The 14452-nt window shown below is 54.7% G+C and overlaps 15 non-coding genes across 15 annotated transcripts; all 15 read left to right on the top strand.

The window, feature by feature from the left end:
- The first annotated feature begins 805 nt into the window (after positions 1-805).
- On the top strand, positions 806-924 carry LOC126140324 (5S ribosomal RNA). Its single transcript, XR_007528892.1, has one exon. It is a non-coding gene; the product is annotated as a 5S ribosomal RNA (ribosomal RNA).
- Positions 925-1760: 836 nt separating this feature from the next.
- Positions 1761-1879, top strand: LOC126140656 (5S ribosomal RNA). Its single transcript, XR_007529192.1, has one exon. It is a non-coding gene; the product is annotated as a 5S ribosomal RNA (ribosomal RNA).
- Positions 1880-2714: 835 nt separating this feature from the next.
- LOC126140657 (5S ribosomal RNA) lies at positions 2715-2833 on the top strand. The gene has a single exon (XR_007529193.1). It is a non-coding gene; the product is annotated as a 5S ribosomal RNA (ribosomal RNA).
- Positions 2834-3675: 842 nt separating this feature from the next.
- On the top strand, positions 3676-3794 carry LOC126140400 (5S ribosomal RNA). Its single transcript, XR_007528961.1, has one exon. It is a non-coding gene; the product is annotated as a 5S ribosomal RNA (ribosomal RNA).
- An 836-nt stretch (positions 3795-4630) lies between these two features.
- On the top strand, positions 4631-4749 carry LOC126140658 (5S ribosomal RNA). The gene has a single exon (XR_007529194.1). It is a non-coding gene; the product is annotated as a 5S ribosomal RNA (ribosomal RNA).
- An 840-nt stretch (positions 4750-5589) lies between these two features.
- On the top strand, positions 5590-5708 carry LOC126140659 (5S ribosomal RNA). The gene has a single exon (XR_007529195.1). It is a non-coding gene; the product is annotated as a 5S ribosomal RNA (ribosomal RNA).
- An 836-nt stretch (positions 5709-6544) lies between these two features.
- Positions 6545-6663, top strand: LOC126140769 (5S ribosomal RNA). Its single transcript, XR_007529294.1, has one exon. It is a non-coding gene; the product is annotated as a 5S ribosomal RNA (ribosomal RNA).
- Positions 6664-7502: 839 nt separating this feature from the next.
- LOC126140661 (5S ribosomal RNA) lies at positions 7503-7621 on the top strand. Its single transcript, XR_007529196.1, has one exon. It is a non-coding gene; the product is annotated as a 5S ribosomal RNA (ribosomal RNA).
- Positions 7622-8457: 836 nt separating this feature from the next.
- Positions 8458-8576, top strand: LOC126140662 (5S ribosomal RNA). The gene has a single exon (XR_007529197.1). It is a non-coding gene; the product is annotated as a 5S ribosomal RNA (ribosomal RNA).
- An 839-nt stretch (positions 8577-9415) lies between these two features.
- Positions 9416-9534, top strand: LOC126140664 (5S ribosomal RNA). Its single transcript, XR_007529199.1, has one exon. It is a non-coding gene; the product is annotated as a 5S ribosomal RNA (ribosomal RNA).
- Positions 9535-10371: 837 nt separating this feature from the next.
- Positions 10372-10490, top strand: LOC126140665 (5S ribosomal RNA). The gene has a single exon (XR_007529200.1). It is a non-coding gene; the product is annotated as a 5S ribosomal RNA (ribosomal RNA).
- An 836-nt stretch (positions 10491-11326) lies between these two features.
- On the top strand, positions 11327-11445 carry LOC126140407 (5S ribosomal RNA). Its single transcript, XR_007528966.1, has one exon. It is a non-coding gene; the product is annotated as a 5S ribosomal RNA (ribosomal RNA).
- An 849-nt stretch (positions 11446-12294) lies between these two features.
- Positions 12295-12413, top strand: LOC126140666 (5S ribosomal RNA). Its single transcript, XR_007529201.1, has one exon. It is a non-coding gene; the product is annotated as a 5S ribosomal RNA (ribosomal RNA).
- An 841-nt stretch (positions 12414-13254) lies between these two features.
- LOC126140759 (5S ribosomal RNA) lies at positions 13255-13373 on the top strand. The gene has a single exon (XR_007529285.1). It is a non-coding gene; the product is annotated as a 5S ribosomal RNA (ribosomal RNA).
- Positions 13374-14209: 836 nt separating this feature from the next.
- On the top strand, positions 14210-14328 carry LOC126140856 (5S ribosomal RNA). The gene has a single exon (XR_007529373.1). It is a non-coding gene; the product is annotated as a 5S ribosomal RNA (ribosomal RNA).
- Positions 14329-14452: the final 124 nt, after the last annotated feature.

Raw genomic sequence — 14452 nt, forward strand, 5'->3', positions numbered from 1 at the left:
GCCCAATTTTCAAACTACCTTTCTGTTGTGACAAAGATGCTTCCTTAAGCCTTTTAAACTACTGTAATGGTACGAAAATGCAGTAATTAACTCAGTTTGAGGGAGAATGTGCTAACCACGTTTGCCAAGAAGACTTTGAAAACGACAAAACAGTACGAATCGGCAGGTGATTTCTGAAATACGTCACCGCCTATTCTTGTGTAGGAGTGTAGAGTTCCAAATTTGATTTGTAACCACGAATTTATTCCTTAGTCGTCTCGTCTCGTCTCGTCTCGTCTCGTCCCGCAGACGTTTGTCGTGCTTGCGCTGTCATATGGACCACGACCCGAGCGGCAGCGAGCGGCAGTCGAGCAAAGTCGGGACAAGTCGGGACGGGGACAGGGACAGGGATAGGAATAGTGCGAATGCACTGCAAACTACGCAGACACCTGGTGTGAGGCGAGGCGAGGCGAGGAAGCCCACATCGCTACCAGTGGGCCCTCCAGCACGACACTGGCGCACCCCGCACAGGCCCTCCGCTGAACACCAGGGACAAGATGCGTCCTCCGCTAGTGTCGAAGGCTGCACGCGCCCAGCGAATGACAGGGGGTGCAACGAGCAGCAGTGCGTCTCACACACGCGGCGGTGCGCCCGCCAATTCGGTCGTCACTCTGCTGGGACGCCGGGCGCGCCTCCCCGCGCCGCCCTCGAGGAACTGGCGGTTGCGGAAGGAAGCGTTTTCGTCAAATGCGGCCGAAAACTAACATTTTGTGTGTTGGGAGAAAAGCCGAACGCGAATTCTGCCGTGCTCCTACATTAGATGAGCGCCAACGGCCATACCATGATGAATACACCGGTTCTCGTCCGATCACCGAAGTTAAGCATCATCGGGCCCTGCTAGTACTTGGATGGGTGACCGCCTGGGAAACCCGGGTGCTGTTGGCTCCCTTCCTGTTTTTTTTTTTGTTATGTCGCCAGCCCAATTTTCAAACTACCTTTCTGTTGTGACAAAGATGCTTCCTTAAGCCTTTTAAACTACTGTAATGGTACGAAAATGCAGTAATTAACTCAGTTTGAGGGAGAATGTGCTAACCACGTTTGCCAAGAAGACTTTGAAAACAACAAAACAGTACGAATCGGCAGGTGAATTCTGAAATACGTACCGCCTATTGTTGTGTAGGAGTGTAGAGTTCCAAATTAGATTTGTAACCACGAATTTATTCCTTAGTCGTCTCGTCTCGTCTCGTCTCGTCTCGTCCCGCAGACGTTTGTCGTGCTTGCGCTGTCATATGGACCACGACCCGAGCGGCAGCGAGCGGCAGTCGAGCAAAGTCGGGACAAGTCGGGACGGGGACAGGTACAGGGATAGGAATGGTGCGAATGCACTGCAAACTACGCAGACACCTGGTGTGAGGCGAGGCGAGGCGAGGAAGCCCACATCGCTACCAGTGGGCCCTCCAGCACGACACTGGCGCACCCCGCACAGGCCCTCCGCTGAGCACCAGGGACAAGATGCGTCCTCCGCTAGTGTCGAAGGCTGCACGCGCCCAGCGAATGACAGGGGGTGCAACGAGCAGCAGTGCGTCTCACACACGCGGCGGTGCGCCCGCCAATTCGGCCGTCACTCTGCTGGGACGCCGGGCGCGCCTCCCCGCGCCGTCCTCGAGGAACTGGCGGTTGCGGAAGGAAGCGCTTTCGTCAAATGCGGCCGAAAACTAACATTTTGTGTGTTGGGAGAAAAGCGGAACGCGAATTCTGCCGTGCTCCTACATTAGATGAGCGCCAACGGCCATACCATGATGAATACACCGGTTCTCGTCCGATCACCGAAGTTAAGCATCATCGGGCCCGGCTAGTACTTGGATGGGTGACCGCCTGGGAAACCCGGGTGCTGTTGGCTCCCTTCCTGTTATGTTTTTTGTTATGTCGCCAGCCCAATTTTCAAACTACCTTTCTGTTGTGACAAAGATGCTTCCTTAAGCCTTTTAAACTACTGTAATGGTACGAAAATGCAGTAATTAACTCAGTTTGAGGGAGAATGTGCTAACCACGTTTGCCAAGAAGACTTTGAAAACGACAAAACAGTACGAATCGGCAGGTGAATTCTGAAATACGTACCGCCTATTGTTGTGTAGGAGTGTAGAGTTCCAAATTTGATTTGTAACCACGAATTTATTCCTTAGTCGTCTCGTCTCGTCTCGTCTCGTCTCGTCCCGCAGACGTTTGTCGTGCTTGCGCTGTCATATGGACCACGACCCGAGCGGCAGCGAGCGGCAGTCGAGCAAAGTCGGGACAAGTCGGGACGGGGACAGGGACAGGGATAGGAATGGTGCGAATGCACTGCAAACTACGCAGACACCTGGTGTGAGGCGAGGCGAGGCGAGAAGCCCACATCGCTACCAGTGGGCCCTCCAGCACGACACTGGCGCACCCCGCACAGGCCCTCCGCTGAGCACCAGGGACAAGATGCGTCCTCCGCTAGTGTCGAAGGCTGCACGCGCCCAGCGAATGACAGGGGGTGCAACGAGCAGCAGTGCGTCTCACACACGCGGCGGTGCGCCCGCCAATTCAGCCGTCACTCTGCTGGGACGCCGGGCGCGCCTCCCCGCGCCGTCCTCAAGGAACTGGCGGTTGCGGAAGGAAGCGCTTTCGTCAAATGCGGCCGAAAACTAACATTTTGTGTGTTGGGAGAAAAGCGGAACGCGAATTCTGCCGTGCTCCTACATTAGATGAGCGCCAACGGCCATACCATGATGAATACACCGGTTCTCGTCCGATCACCGAAGTTAAGCATCATCGGGCCCGGCTAGTACTTGGATGGGTGACCGCCTGGGAAACCCGGGTGCTGTTGGCTCCCTTCCTGTTTTTTTTTTTTTTTTGTTATGTCGCCAGCCCAATTTTCAAACTACCTTTCTGTTGTGACAAAGATGCTTCCTTAAGCCTTTTAAACTACTGTAATGGTACGAAAATGCAGTAATTAACTCAGTTTGAGGGAGAATGTGCTAACCACGTTTGCCAAGAAGACTTTGAAAACGACAAAACAGTACGAATCGGCAGGTGATTTCTGAAATACGTCACCGCCTATTCTTGTGTAGGAGTGTAGAGTTCCAAATTTGATTTGTAACCACGAATTTATTCCTTAGTCGTCTCGTCTCGTCTCGTCTCGTCTCGTCCCGCAGACGTTTGTCGTGCTTGCGCTGTCATATGGACCACGACCCGAGCGGCAGCGAGCGGCAGTCGAGCAAAGTCGGGACAAGTCGGGACGGGGACAGGGACAGGGATAGGAATAGTGCGAATGCACTGCAAACTACGCAGACACCTGGTGTGAGGCGAGGCGAGGCGAGGAAGCCCACATCGCTACCAGTGGGCCCTCCAGCACGACACTGGCGCACCCCGCACAGGCCCTCCGCTGAACACCAGGGACAAGATGCGTCCTCCGCTAGTGTCGAAGGCTGCACGCGCCCAGCGAATGACAGGGGGTGCAACGAGCAGCAGTGCGTCTCACACACGCGGCGGTGCGCCCGCCAATTCGGTCGTCACTCTGCTGGGACGCCGGGCGCGCCTCCCCGCGCCGCCCTCGAGGAACTGGCGGTTGCGGAAGGAAGCGTTTTCGTCAAATGCGGCCGAAAACTAACATTTTGTGTGTTGGGAGAAAAGCCGAACGCGAATTCTGCCGTGCTCCTACATTAGATGAGCGCCAACGGCCATACCATGATGAATACACCGGTTCTCGTCCGATCACCGAAGATAAGCATCATCGGGCCCTGCTAGTACTTGGATGGGTGACCGCCTGGGAAACCCGGGTGCTGTTGGCTCCCTTCCTGTTTTTTTTTTTGTTATGTCGCCAGCCCAATTTTCAAACTACCTTTCTGTTGTGACAAAGATGCTTCCTTAAGCCTTTTAAACTACTGTAATGGTACGAAAATGCAGTAATTAACTCAGTTTGAGGGAGAATGTGCTAACCACGTTTGCCAAGAAGACTTTGAAAACGACCAAACAGTACGAATCGGCAGGTGAATTCTGAAATACGTACCGCCTATTGTTGTGTAGGAGTGTAGAGTTCCAAATTTGATTTGTAACCACGAATTTATTCCTTAGTCGTCTCGTCTCGTCTCGTCTCGTCTCGTCCCGCAGACGTTTGTCGTGCTTGCGCTGTCATATGGACCACGACCCGAGCGGCAGCGAGCGGCAGTCGAGCAAAGTCGGGACAAGTCGGGACGGGGACAGGGACAGGGATAGGAATGGTGCGAATGCACTGCAAACTACGCAGACACCTGGTGTGAGGCGAGGCGAGGCGAGGAAGCCCACATCGCTACCAGTGGGCCCTCCAGCACGACACTGGCGCACCCCGCACAGGCCCTCCGCTGAGCACCAGGGACAAGATGCGTCCTCCGCTAGTGTCGAAGGCTGCACGCGCCCAGCGAATGACAGGGGGTGCAACGAGCAGCAGTGCGTCTCACACACGCGGCGGTGCGCCCGCCAATTCGGCCGTCACTCTGCTGGGACGCCGGGCGCGAGTCCCCGCGCCGTCCTCAAGGAACTGGCGGTTGCGGAAGGAAGCGCTTTCGTCAAATGCGGCCGAAAACTAACATTTTGTGTGTTGGGAGAAAAGCGGAACGCGAATTCTGCCGTGCTCCTACATTAGATGAGCGCCAACGGCCATACCATGATGAATACACCGGTTCTCGTCCGATCACCGAAGTTAAGCATCATCGGGCCCGGCTAGTACTTGGATGGGTGACCGCCTGGGAAACCCGGGTGCTGTTGGCTCCCTTCCTGTTTTTTTTTTTTTTGTTATGTCGCCAGCCCAATTTTCAAACTACCTTTCTGTTGTGACAAAGATGCTTCCTTAAGCCTTTTAAACTACTGTAATGGTACGAAAATGCAGTAATTAACTCAGTTTGAGGGAGAATGTGCTAACCAAGTTTGCCAAGAAGACTTTGAAAACGACAAAACAGTACGAATCGGCAGGTGATTTCTGAAATACGTCACCGCCTATTGTTGTGTAGGAGTGTAGAGTTCCAAATTTGATTTGTAACCACGAATTTATTCCTTAGTCGTCTCGTCTCGTCTCGTCTCGTCTCGTCCCGCAGACGTTTGTCGTGCTTGCGCTGTCATATGGACCACGACCCGAGCGGCAGCGAGCGGCAGTCGAGCAAAGTCGGGACAAGTCGGGACGGGGACAGGTACAGGGATAGGAATGGTGCGAATGCACTGCAAACTACGCAGACACCTGGTGTGAGGCGAGGCGAGGCGAGGAAGCCCACATCGCTACCAGTGGGCCCTCCAGCACGACACTGGCGCACCCCGCACAGGCCCTCCGCTGAGCACCAGGGACAAGATGCGTCCTCCGCTAGTGTCGAAGGCTGCACGCGCCCAGCGAATGACAGGTGGTGCAACGAGCAGCAGTGCGTCTCACACACGCGGCGGTGCGCCCGCCAATTCGGCCGTCACTCTGCTGGGACGCCGGGCGCGCCTGCCCGCGCCGTCCTCGAGGAACTGGCGGTTGCGGAAGGAAGCGCTTTCGTCAAATGCGGCCGAAAACTAACATTTTGTGTGTTGGGAGAAAAGCGGAACGCGAATTCTGCCGTGCTCCTACATTAGATGAGCGCCAACGGCCATACCATGATGAATACACCGGTTCTCGTCCGATCACCGAAGTTAAGCATCATCGGGCCCGGCTAGTACTTGGATGGGTGACCGCCTGGGAAACCCGGGTGCTGTTGGCTCCCTTCCTGTTATGTTTTTTGTTATGTCGCCAGCCCAATTTTCAAACTACCTTTCTGTTGTGACAAAGATGCTTCCTTAAGCCTTTTAAACTACTGTAATGGTACGAAAATGCAGTAATTAACTCAGTTTGAGGGAGAATGTGCTAACCACGTTTGCCAAGAAGACTTTGAAAACGACAAAACAGTACGAATCGGCAGGTGAATTCTGAAATACGTACCGCCTATTGTTGTGTAGGAGTGTAGAGTTCCAAATTTGATTTGTAACCACGAATTTATTCCTTAGTCGTCTCGTCTCGTCTCGTCTCGTCTCGTCCCGCAGACGTTTGTCGTGCTTGCGCTGTCATATGGACCACGACCCGAGCGGCAGCGAGCGGCAGTCGAGCAAAGTCGGGACAAGTCGGGACGGGGACAGGGACAGGGATAGGAATGGTGCGAATGCACTGCAAACTACGCAGACACCTGGTGTGAGGCGAGGCGAGGCGAGGAAGCCCACATCGCTACCAGTGGGCCCTCCAGCACGACACTGGCGCACCCCGCACAGGCCCTCCGCTGAGCACCAGGGACAAGATGCGTCCTCCGCTAGTGTCGAAGGCTGCACGCGCCCAGCGAATGACAGGGGGTGCAACGAGCAGCAGTGCGTCTCACACACGCGGCGGTGCGCCCGCCAATTCGGCCGTCACTCTGCTGGGACGCCGGGCGCGAGTCCCCGCGCCGTCCTCAAGGAACTGGCGGTTGCGGAAGGAAGCGCTTTCGTCAAATGCGGCCGAAAACTAACATTTTGTGTGTTGGGAGAAAAGCGGAACGCGAATTCTGCCGTGCTCCTACATTAGATGAGCGTCAACGGCCATACCATGATGAATACACCGGTTCTCGTCCGATCACCGAAGTTAAGCATCATCGGGCCCGGCTAGTACTTGGATGGGTGACCGCCTGGGAAACCCGGGTGCTGTTGGCTCCCTTCCTGTTTTTTTTTTTTTGTTATGTCGCCAGCCCAATTTTCAAACTACCTTTCTGTTGTGACAAAGATGCTTCCTTAAGCCTTTTAAACTACTGTAATGGTACGAAAATGCAGTAATTAACTCAGTTTGAGGGAGAATGTGCTAACCAAGTTTGCCAAGAAGACTTTGAAAACGACAAAACAGTACGAATCGGCAGGTGATTTCTGAAATACGTCACCGCCTATTGTTGTGTAGGAGTGTAGAGTTCCAAATTTGATTTGTAACCACGAATTTATTCCTTAGTCGTCTCGTCTCGTCTCGTCTCGTCTCGTCCCGCAGACGTTTGTCGTGCTTGCGCTGTCATATGGACCACGACCCGAGCGGCAGCGAGCGGCAGTCGAGCAAAGTCGGGACAAGTCGGGACGGGGACAGGTACAGGGATAGGAATGGTGCGAATGCACTGCAAACTACGCAGACACCTGGTGTGAGGCGAGGCGAGGCGAGGAAGCCCACATCGCTACCAGTGGGCCCTCCAGCACGACACTGGCGCACCCCGCACAGGCCCTCCGCTGAGCACCAGGGACAAGATGCGTCCTCCGCTAGTGTCGAAGGCTGCACGCGCCCAGCGAATGACAGGTGGTGCAACGAGCAGCAGTGCGTCTCACACACGCGGCGGTGCGCCCGCCAATTCGGCCGTCACTCTGCTGGGACGCCGGGCGCGCCTCCCCGCGCCGTCCTCGAGGAACTGGCGGTTGCGGAAGGAAGCGCTTTCGTCAAATGCGGCCGAAAACTAACATTTTGTGTGTTGGGAGAAAAGCGGAACGCGAATTCTGCCGTGCTCCTACATTAGATGAGCGCCAACGGCCATACCATGATGAATACACCGGTTCTCGTCCGATCACCGAAGTTAAGCATCATCGGGCCCGGCTAGTACTTGGATGGGTGACCGCCTGGGAAACCCGGGTGCTGTTGGCTCCCTTCCTGTTATGTTTTTTGTTATGTCGCCAGCCCAATTTTCAAACTACCTTTCTGTTGTGACAAAGATGCTTCCTTAAGCCTTTTAAACTACTGTAATGGTACGAAAATGCAGTAATTAACTCAGTTTGAGGGAGAATGTGCTAACCACGTTTGCCAAGAAGACTTTGAAAACGACAAAACAGTACGAATCGGCAGGTGAATTCTGAAATACGTACCGCCTATTGTTGTGTAGGAGTGTAGAGTTCCAAATTTGATTTGTAACCACGAATTTATTCCTTAGTCGTCTCGTCTCGTCTCGTCTCGTCTCGTCCCGCAGACGTTTGTCGTGCTTGCGCTGTCATATGGACCACGACCCGAGCGGCAGCGAGCGGCAGTCGAGCAAAGTCGGGACAAGTCGGGACGGGGACAGGGACAGGGATAGGAATGGTGCGAATGCACTGCAAACTACGCAGACACCTGGTGTGAGGCGAGGCGAGGCGAGGAAGCCCACATCGCTACCAGTGGGCCCTCCAGCACGACACTGGCGCACCCCGCACAGGCCCTCCGCTGAGCACCAGGGACAAGATGCGTCCTCCGCTAGTGTCGAAGGCTGCACGCGCCCAGCGAATGACAGGGGGTGCAACGAGCAGCAGTGCGTCTCACACACGCGGCGGTGCGCCCGCCAATTCGGCCGTCACTCTGCTGGGACGCCGGGCGCGAGTCCCCGCGCCGTCCTCAAGGAACTGGCGGTTGCGGAAGGAAGCGCTTTCGTCAAATGCGGCCGAAAACTAACATTTTGTGTGTTGGGAGAAAAGCGGAACGCGAATTCTGCCGTGCTCCTACATTAGATGAGCGCCAACGGCCATACCATGATGAATACACCGGTTCTCGTCCGATCACCGAAGTTAAGCATCATCGGGCCCGGCTAGTACTTGGATGGGTGACCGCCTGGGAAACCCGGGTGCTGTTGGCTCCCTTCCTGTTTTTTTTTTTTTGTTATGTCGCCAGCCCAATTTTCAAACTACCTTTCTGTTGTGACAAAGATGCTTCCTTAAGCCTTTTAAACTACTGTAATGGTACGAAAATGCAGTAATTAACTCAGTTTGAGGGAGAATGTGCTAACCAAGTTTGCCAAGAAGACTTTGAAAACGACAAAACAGTACGAATCGGCAGGTGATTTCTGAAATACGTCACCGCCTATTGTTGTGTAGGAGTGTAGAGTTCCAAATTTGATTTGTAACCACGAATTTATTCCTTAGTCGTCTCGTCTCGTCTCGTCTCGTCTCGTCCCGCAGACGTTTGTCGTGCTTGCGCTGTCATATGGACCACGACCCGAGCGGCAGCGAGCGGCAGTCGAGCAAAGTCGGGACAAGTCGGGACGGGGACAGGGACAGGGATAGGAATAGTGCGAATGCACTGCAAACTACGCAGACACCTGGTGTGAGGCGAGGCGAGGCGAGGAAGCCCACATCGCTACCAGTGGGCCCTCCAACACGACACTGGCGCACCCCGCACAGGCCCTCCGCTGAACACCAGGGACAAGATGCGTCCTCCGCTAGTGTCGAAGGCTGCACGCGCCCAGCGAATGACAGGGGGTGCAACGAGCAGCAGTGCGTCTCACACACGCGGCGGTGCGCCCGCCAATTCGGTCGTCACTCTGCTGGGACGCCGGGCGCGCCTCCCCGCGCCGCCCTCGAGGAACTGGCGGTTGCGGAAGGAAGCGCTTTCGTCAAATGCGGCCGAAAACTAACATTTTGTGTGTTGGGAGAAAAGCCGAACGCGAATTCTGCCGTGCTCCTACATTAGATGAGGGCCAACGGCCATACCATGATGAATACACCGGTTCTCGTCCGATCACCGAAGTTAAGCATCATCGGGCCCGGCTAGTACTTGGATGGGTGACCGCCTGGGAAACCCGGGTGCTGTTGGCTCCCTTCCTGTTTTTTTTTTTTGTTATGTCGCCAGCCCAATTTTCAAACTACCTTTCTGTTGTGACAAAGATGCTTCCTTAAGCCTTTTAAACTACTGTAATGGTACGAAAATGCAGTAATTAACTCAGTTTGAGGGAGAATGTGCTAACCACGTTTGCCAAGAAGACTTTGAAAACGACAAAACAGTACGAATCGGCAGGTGAATTCTGAAATACGTACCGCCTATTGTTGTGTAGGAGTGTAGAGTTCCAAATTTGATTTGTAACCACGAATTTATTCCTTAGTCGTCTCGTCTCGTCTCGTCTCGTCTCGTCCCGCAGACGTTTGTCGTGCTTGCGCTGTCATATGGACCACGACCCGAGCGGCAGCGAGCGGCAGTCGAGCAAAGTCGGGACAAGTCGGGACGGGGACAGGGACAGGGATAGGAATAGTGCGAATGCACTGCAAACTACGCAGACACCTGGTGTGAGGCGAGGCGAGGCGAGGAAGCCCACATCGCTACCAGTGGGCCCTCCAACACGACACTGGCGCACCCCGCACAGGCCCTCCGCTGAACACCAGGGACAAGATGCGTCCTCCGCTAGTGTCGAAGGCTGCACGCGCCCAGCGAATGACAGGGGGTGCAACGAGCAGCAGTGCGTCTCACACACGCGGCGGTGCGCCCGCCAATTCGGTCGTCACTCTGCTGGGACGCCGGGCGCGCCTCCCCGCGCCGCCCTCGAGGAACTGGCGGTTGCGGAAGGAAGCGCTTTCGTCAAATGCGGCCGAAAACTAACATTTTGTGTGTTGGGAGAAAAGCCGAACGCGAATTCTGCCGTGCTCCTACATTAGATGAGGGCCAACGGCCATACCATGATGAATACACCGGTTCTCGTCCGATCACCGAAGTTAAGCATCATCGGGCCCGGCTAGTACTTGGATGGGTGACCGCCTGGGAAACCCGGGTGCTGTTGGCTCCCTTCCTGTTTTTTTTTTTGTTATGTCGCCAGCCCAATTTTCAAACTACCTTTCTGTTGTGACAAAGATGCTTCCTTAAGCCTTTTAAACTACTGTAATGGTACGAAAATGCAGTAATTAACTCAGTTTGAGGGAGAATGTGCTAACCACGTTTGCCAAGAAGACTTTGAAAACGACAAAACAGTACGAATCGGCAGGTGAATTCTGAAATACGTACCGCCTATTGTTGTGTAGGAGTGTAGAGTTCCAAATTTGATTTGTAACCACGAATTTATTCCTTAGTCGTCTCGTCTCGTCTCGTCTCGTCTCGTCCCGCAGACGTTTGTCGTGCTTGCGCTGTCATATGGACCACGACCCGAGCGGCAGCGAGCGGCAGTCGAGCAAAGTCGGGACAAGTCGGGACGGGGACAGGGACAGGGATAGGAATGGTGCGAATGCACTGCAAACTACGCAGACACCTGGTGTGAGGCGAGGCGAGGCGAGGAAGCCCACATCGCTACCAATGGGCCCTCCAGCACGACACTGGCGCACCCCGCACAGGCCCTCCGCTGAGCACCAGGGACTAGATGCGTCCTCCGCTAGTGTCGAAGGCTGCACGCGCCCAGCGAATGACAGGGGGTGCAACGAGCAGCAGTGCGTCTCACACACGCGGCGGTGCGCCCGCCAATTCGGCCGTCACTCTGCTGGGACGCCGGGCGCGCCTCCCCGCGCCGTCCTCGAGGAACTGGCGGTTGCGGAAGGAAGCGCTTTCGTCAAATGCGGCCGAAAACTAACATTTTGTGTGTTGGGAGAAAAGCGGAACGCGAATTCTGCCGTGCTCCTACATTAGATGAGCGCCAACGGCCATACCATGTTGAATACACCGGTTCTCGTCCGATCACCGAAATTAAGCATCATCGGGCACGGCTAGTACTTGGATGGGTGACCGCCTGGGAAATCCGGGTGCTGTTGGCTCCATTCCTGTTTTTTTTTTTTTTGTTATGTCGCCAGCCCAATTTTCAAACTACCTTTCTGTTGTGACAAAGATGCTTCCTTAAGCCTTTTAAACTACTGTAATGGTACGAAAATGCAGTAATTAACTCAGTTTGAGGGAGAATGTGCTAAACACGTTTGCCAAGAAGACTTTGAAAACGACAAAACAGTACGAATCGGCAGGTGAATTCTGAAATACGTACCGCCTATTGTTGTGTAGGAGTGTAGAGTTCCAAATTTGATTTGTAACCACGAATTTATTCCTTAGTCGTCTCGTCTCGTCTCGTCTCGTCTCGTCCCGCAGACGTTTGTCGTGCTTGCGCTGTCATATGGACCACGACCCGAGCGGCAGCGAGCGGCAGTCGAGCAAAGTCGGGACAAGTCGGGACGGGGACAGGGACAGGGATAGGAATGGTGCGAATGCACTGCAAACTACGCAGACACCTGGTGTGAGGCGAGGCGAGGCGAGGCGAGGCGAGGAAGCCCACATCGCTACCAGTGGGCCCTCCAGCACGACACTGGCGCACCCCGCACAGGCCCTCCGCTGAGCACCAGGGACAAGATGCGTCCTCCGCTAGTGTCGAAGGCTGCACGCGCCGAGCGAATGACAGGGGGTGCTACGAGCAGCAGTGCGTCTCACACACGCGGCGGTGCGCCCGCCAATTCGGCCGTCATTCTGCTGGGACGCCGGGCGCGCCTCCCCGCGCCGTCCTCGAGGAACTGGCGGTTGCGGAAGGAAGCGCTTTCGTCAAATGCGGCCGAAAACTAACATTTTGTGTGTTGGGAGAAAAGCCGAACGCGAATTCTGCCGTGCTCCTACATTAGATGAGCGCCAACGGCCATACCATGATGAATACACCGGTTCTCGTCCGATCACCGAAGTTAAGCATCATCGGGCCCGGCTAGTACTTGGATGGGTGACCGCCTGGGAAACCCGGGTGCTGTTGGCTCCCTTCCTGTTATGTTTTTTGTTATGTCGCCAGCCCAATTTTCAAACTACCTTTCTGTTGTGACAAAGATGCTTCCTTAAGCCTTTTAAACTACTGTAATGGTACGAAAATGCAGTAATTAACTCAGTTTGAGGGAGAATGTGCTAACCACGTTTGCCAAGAAGACTTTGAAAACGACAAAACAGTACGAATCGGCAGGTGAATTATGAAATACGTACCGCCTATTGTTGTGTAGGAGTGTAGAGTTCCAAATTTGATTTGTAACCACGAATTTATTCCTTAGTCGTCTCGTCTCGTCTCGTCTCGTCTCGTCCCGCAGACGTTTGTCGTGCTTGCGCTGTCATATGGACCACGACCCGAGCGGCAGCGAGCGGCAGTCGAGCAAAGTCGGGACAAGTCGGGACGGGGACAGGGACAGGGATAGGAATAGTGCGAATGCACTGCAAACTACGCAGACACCTGGTGTGAGGCGAGGCGAGGCGAGGCGAGGAAGCCCACATCGCTACCAGTGGGCCCTCCAGCACGACACTGGCGCACCCCGCACAGGCCCTCCGCTGAACACCAGGGACAAGATGCGTCCTCCGCTAGTGTCGAAGGCTGCACGCGCCCAGCGAATGACAGGGGGTGCAACGAGCAGCAGTGCGTCTCACACACGCGGCGGTGCGCCCGCCAATTCGGTCGTCACTCTGCTGGGACGCCGGGCGCGCCTCCCCGCGCCGCCCTCGAGGAACTGGCGGTTGCGGAAGGAAGCGCTTTCGTCAAATGCGGCCGAAAACTAACATTTTGTGTGTTGGGAGAAAAGCCGAACGCGAATTCTGCCGTGCTCCTACATTAGATGAGGGCCAACGGCCATACCATGATGAATACACCGGTTCTCGTCCGATCACCGAAGTTAAGCATCATCGGGCCCGGCTAGTACTTGGATGGGTGACCGCCTGGGAAACCCGGTTGCTGTTGGCTCCCTTCCTGTTTTTTTTTTTGTTATGTCGCCAGCCCAATTTTCAAACTACCTTTCTGTTGTGACAAAGATGCTTCCTTAAGCCTTTTAAACTACTGTAATGGTACGAAAATGCAGTAATTAACTCAGTTTGAGGGAGAATGTGCTAACCACGTTTGCCAAGAAGACTTTGAAAACGACAAAACAGTACGAATCGGCAGGTGAATTCTGAAATACGTACCGCCTATTGTTGTGTAGGAGTGTAGAGTTCCAAATTTGATTTGTAACCACGAATTTATTCCTTAGTCGTCTCGTCTCGTCTCGTCTCGTCTCGTCCCGCAGACGTTTGTCGTGCTTGCGCTGTCATATGGACCACGACCCGAGCGGCAGCGAGCGGCAGTCGAGCAAAGTCGGGACAAGTCGGGACGGGGACAGGGACAGGGATAGGAATGGTGCGAATGCACTGCAAACTACGCAGACACCTGGTGTGAGGCGAGGCGAGGCGAGGAAGTCCACATCGCTACCAGTGGGCCCTCCAGCACGACACTGGCGCACCCCGCACAGGCCCTCCGCTGAGCACCAGGGACAAGATGCGTCCTCCGCTAGTGTCGAAGGCTGCACGCGCCCAGCGAATGACAGGGGGTGCAACGAGCAGCAGTGCGTCTCACACACGCGGCGATGCGCCCGCCAATTCGGCCGTCACTCTGCTGGGACGCCGGGCGCGAGTCCCCGCGCCGTCCTCAAGGAACTGGCGGTTGCGGAAGGAAGCGCTTTCGTCAAATGCGGCCGAAAACTAACATTTTGTGTGTTGGGAGAAAAGCGGAACGCGAATTCTGCCGTGCTCCTACATTAGATGAGCGCCAACGGCCATACCATGATGAATACACCGGTTCTCGTCCGATCACCGAAGTTAAGCATCATCGGGCCCGGCTAGTACTTGGATGGGTGACCGCCTGGGAAACACGGGTGCTGTTGGCTCCCTTCCTGTTTTTTTTTTTTGTTATGTCGCCAGCCCAATTTTCAAACTACCTTTCTGTTGTGACAAAGATGCTTCCTTAAGCCTTTTAAACTACTGTAATGGTACGAAAATGCAGTAATTAAC

This window comes from Schistocerca cancellata, unplaced genomic scaffold, assembly GCF_023864275.1.
Source record: "Schistocerca cancellata isolate TAMUIC-IGC-003103 unplaced genomic scaffold, iqSchCanc2.1 HiC_scaffold_705, whole genome shotgun sequence".
NCBI classification, from domain to species: Eukaryota; Metazoa; Arthropoda; class Insecta; order Orthoptera; family Acrididae; genus Schistocerca; species Schistocerca cancellata.